Source organism: Ictalurus punctatus, chromosome 8 (genome assembly GCF_001660625.3).
Source record: "Ictalurus punctatus breed USDA103 chromosome 8, Coco_2.0, whole genome shotgun sequence".
Classification (NCBI taxonomy): Eukaryota; Metazoa; Chordata; class Actinopteri; order Siluriformes; family Ictaluridae; genus Ictalurus; species Ictalurus punctatus.
The window spans coordinates 28,588,903-28,593,902 of NC_030423.2; the positions used below are offsets into that span (position 1 = coordinate 28,588,903).

General features: G+C 39.6%; 1 long non-coding RNA gene across 3 annotated transcripts in view; it reads right to left on the minus strand.

The window, feature by feature from the left end:
- LOC124628440 (uncharacterized) overlaps positions 1-5,000 on the minus strand; it is a 30,327-nt gene that overhangs the window by 686 nt on the left and 24,641 nt on the right. For all 3 annotated transcript variants that reach the window (XR_008396915.1, XR_008396914.1, XR_008396913.1), the window contains one exon: positions 3,620-3,957. This is a non-coding gene — a long non-coding RNA (uncharacterized LOC124628440). The remainder of the gene's footprint in view (positions 1-3,619; positions 3,958-5,000) is intronic.

The window sequence follows — 5,000 nt, forward strand, 5'->3', positions numbered from 1 at the left end:
AAAATATATAATACATTAATGTAAAACTGAGATTACGGAGAGTAATAAATGAGTTTGGGACTTGTTTTTTGAGTGTGATAATAACTTACTAATACACACACACACACACACACACACACTTAAAGTGTTTTAGAAATGTATTATTATTATTATTATTATTATTATTATTATACATAGAAATTCAACTGAAATACCTTTAATATCATTTAATTCTATTCTATTTATATTATTTTTAATTATATTACAGTTCGATTCGATTACTGTACTGAAAAAGAAATAAAATAAAATGAAGTTCTATATAATTATTGCTTTATTTTTCTTTCTTTCTTATTATTTTTTTATTTATTTTATTTTTATTAAATCCACCATAATCCTTTTCCCTGTAATAACAAAATAATTAAAAATTATATGATAGATTAATGTAAAACTGAGATTACGGAGAGTAATAAATGAGTTTGGGACTTGTTTTTGAGTGTGAGAATAATTTACTAATACACACACACACACACACACACACACACACACACACTTAAAGCATTTTAGAAATTTATTATTATTATTATTATTATTATTATTATTATTTTTATTATTATTATGCATATAAATTCAACTGAAATATTATTTAATTATATTCTATTTATATTGTTTTTAATGCTATTTCTATTCTATTCAATTATTGTACTGAAAAATAAATAAAATAACGTTCTATATAATAAGCTTATATTATTGCTTTATTTTTTTATTTTTATTTATTTTTATTCAGGACAATATCTATCTATTTCTATCATAATAATAATAATAATAAGAAGAAGAAGAAGAAGAAGAAGAAGAAGAAGAAGAGGAAGAAGAAGAAGAAGAAGAAGAAGAAGAGGAAGAAGAAGAAGAAGAAGAAGAAGAAGAAGAAGAAGAAGAAGAAGAGGAAGAAGAAGAAGAAGAAGAAGAAGAGGAGGAAGAAGAGGAAGAAGAAGAAGGATCTCGAGATTATTTATTTAACTTCGCCACAGAGTTGTATTTATTTTCCAGGTTAATATGAACGAACCCGACTAATCCTCCCCATATTTCCCTCTTCCGTCCCTGTGTATTTTCATCACTCATTTCACACACTCTCATTTACGCGCGCTCGTATAAATCCCTCCATTTTTGTTGATCCCTCCGGATCTGTGGTGCATGAGCCCTCATTTCGCTCCCGAGTCTGTAAACAAACATGTTATTACGATTATGAATCCTATAATACCTCTAAAACACTTCCTCGATTCATGACCGAACACGCACGGGCCTGGATGTTCTCCAGCGAGTGGAAATGTGTAACTCTTTCATCTGGTTTGTTTACTGGTAAGGTCGGGAACGTCGGTCCTTTCGGAGAGCGGAACTTGTAGCAGCTTGTGTGAGGAATAAGATTCGTTTCCCCGTGTTTAATTGCACGCCGTCGATAATCCGGCGATTCAGAGAGACGCTGCTCTGTCTCAGCTGCTTCGGTTTTAAGGGAACGATAGAACGACGATGCCGAAATCAGTATTTTATCCTAATCTTTATTGTTTGAGATTTGTTTCGCGTTGTATAGCCACGATAATGGGGTTCGTATCGCTAATGTTTAGCGCAGTTTTACATTTCTTCTTTTTTTTTTTTTTATTTACCTTTTTGAGGGAAATCTGCAAACAGGAAGTGAGACTATATCTCAGCACCGGCTTGATGTTTTGCCTTCGAATCATCTTGGGAACAAGTCCTGATGGTTTCTGATTGCCTTCTGTTGCTAACGAGTGGGAGCCAGAAAATGCTTGGCACCCATAATCGCTGCTTTATGAATGAAATCCGTTTCAAGTCTGTCACACAGTGACACTGAATACAACATGGCTTCCTGTTCACTATATCCGCCCACTACGAGGGGTAGAAGATACCAGCAGTGTAGTCAGGAGATGAACAGTAGACAGTTTCAGGAATGAAGCACTCAGCGTCGCGCTGTCGTAGGAAAAACAGTCAGCGATGGAGTGGTGTGATGAAGCGGAGTTACTGATAACACCACGGAGATTATTTTTATATAACAGCACGCCATGGAGTGAAGTTTATTCCTTTTACACCACGCCAACCTTCCTAATGCTTACGCTTTATTTATTTTTTTAAATTATGAAAGAAAGACGTGGGTTTTTTTAATGTGTTTATAGTCACAGTTAATGTGGTGGAACATTCATAAACACGTTTACACTCATGCTCTAGCAGCTACAAACAGTCGTTCTCTCACCAGCCTCCTCTCTCTCTCTGCCTCTCTCTCTCTCTCTCTCTCTGCCTCTCTCTCTCTCTCTCTCTCTCTCTCTGCCTCTCTCTCTCTCTCTCTCTCTGCCTCTCTCTCTCTCTCTCTCTCTCTGCCTCTCTCTCTCTCTCCGTCTCTCTCTCTCTCTCTCTCTCTCTGCCTCTCTCTCTCTCTCTCTCTCTGCCTCTCTCTCTCTCTCTCTCTCTCTGCCTCTCTCTCTCTCTCCGTCTCTCTCTCTCTCTCTCTCTGCCTCTCTCTCTCTCTCTCTCTCTGCCTCTCTCTCTCTCTCTCTCTCTCTCTGCCTCTCTCTCTCTCTCTCTCTCCCTTTCTCTCCCTGTCTCGCTCTCTCCCTCTCTCTCTCTTTCTCTGTCTCTCTCTCTCTCTCTCTCTCTCTCTCTCTCTCTCTCTCTCTCCCCGTCTCTCTCTCTCTCTCCCTCTCTCTCTGTCTCTCTGTCTCTCTCCCTCTCTCTTTCTCCCTCACAAGCTTTCTCTCTCTCTCTCTCTCTCTCTCTCCGTCTCTCTCTCTGTCCCTCTCCCTCTCTCTTTATCCCTCTTTCAACCTTTCCCTCTCTCCCTCGCCTCTCTCTCTGTCTCTCTCCCTCTCTCTTTCTCCCTCTCTGAACCTTCTCTCTCTCTCTCCCTCCCTTTCTCTCCCCGTCTCGCTCTCTCTCTCTCTCTCTCTCTCTCTCTCTCTCCCTCTCTCTCTCTCTGTCTCTCTCCCTCTCTCTTTCTCCCTCTCTGAACCTTCTCTCTCTCTCTATCCCTCTCTCTTTCTCCCCCCCCCCCCTCTCTCTCGCTCTCTTTCTCCCTCTCTCCCTCTTTCACTCTCTCTAGATGTGAATATTTAAACAGTGTTTGAGCAGTGTAATGCAATCTGACAGTGTTACTCAGTGTGTGTGTGTGTGTGTGTGTGTGTGTGTGTGTGTGTGTGTGTGTGTGTGTGTGTGTGTGTGTGTGTGTGTGGGCACTGAAACTCTTGTAACATATGGCTGATCCTGTGCACTTCTGTGTTCCCATCTGCACACACACACTCCGTCTCTCTCTCTGGAGTTTTGTGGTCATTTGTGTGACGGAGTGTGTTGCTTCCGCTGACCTGCTCCATTCTCCCTGGTGTATGTTTGCTAACAGATACATGCTCGTTATGTTGTTTAGTGCTGCATGTGTGTGTGTGTGTGTGTGTGTGTGTGTGTGTGTGTGTGTGTGTTGAAACTTCCTAGGATTTAATTTTTTCATTCCTTCTGCCTACATGCTCAGTGAAGATACAGTATGTTTACCTTGTGTGTTTTGTGATACATAATTTAATCATTTCGTATGCTAGTTACCCTGTGTGTGTGTGTGTGTGTGTGTGTGTGTGTGTGTGTGTGTGTTGCTTACATTACGAGGAAGGCCAAGTGATGATGAAGAGCAGAGATACTTTTTCTCTTTCTTTTTATCGACGAAGTGTCAGCGGGGTGGCCCGCCTGATATAAGCAGCACAGAAGCAATCAGGAGAAATCACACACCCCCCACATCCACCAACACACACACACACACACACACACACACACACACACACATGCTGAGCTGAAACTGGGGTTGTGTTTGGGTTGGAGGTAATGGCTGTGCTGTTAGAGTTGATCAGATAACCATCACACGCTTTTCTTTGGAGAAGAAAGAAACTGGCAGTCAACAGAAAGAAACGGAAAAGAGCAGGTCCCTCATGGTCTGATAGTCTACACACACACACACACACACACACACACACACACACACACAGAGAGAGAGAAACATTAAGCTTATTTTAAATCTGTCCATGTTTTCTTTTGTATACTCCATTGGCTTTGTCCTGTCTATATTCTGGAGGTGCAGAGTGTAATGATATTTAACAGTACATTAAGCAGAAATTACGAAGTGCACTGACATCAGAAGCCTCGCTTTTTTCCTTCTGCCTTTTTTTTTTTTTTTTTTTTTTTTGGCAAACTTTTTGTACGGTTGATTAAATTTTGCAGGAGATGAGAAAAAGAAAGAAGAATAAATACTGGACCAGACACGAGCGTATGATCTCAAACTGAAACTGCCGGATAGACCTGTGAGGAATGCAGACGGAATGCAGGGAGCACACAGACCTCATCGCAAACACACTTTCTACACGAGATTCAGAACGCTGAACGGCGGTGAACCTTCGGAGCAGAGATAGATAGATAGATAGATAGATAGATAGATAGATAGATAGATAGATAGATAGATAGACAGACAGACACTGTATTGGTAGATAGATAGATAGAGAGACACTGTGTATAGATAGATAGATAGATAGATAGATAGATAGATAGATAGATAGATAGATAGATAGATAGACACTGTATTGGTAGATAGATAGATAGATAGAGAGAGAGAGAGAGAGAGAGAGAGAGAGAGAGAGAGAGAGAGAGAGGGAGAGAGACTTTGTATAGATAGATAGATAGATAGATAGATAGACACTGTATTGGTAGATAGATAGATAGATAGATAGATAGACACTGTATTGGTAGATAGATAGATAGATAGATAGATAGATAGATAGATAGATAGATAGATAGATAGATAGATAGATAGATAGATAGATAGATAGACACTGTACTGGTAGATAGATAGATAGATAGACACTGTATTGGTAGATAGATAGATAGATAGATAGACACTGTATTGGTAGATAGATAGATAGATAGATAGATAGATAGATAGATAGATAGATAGATAGATAGATAGACACTGTAAATAGATACTGTAGATGGAT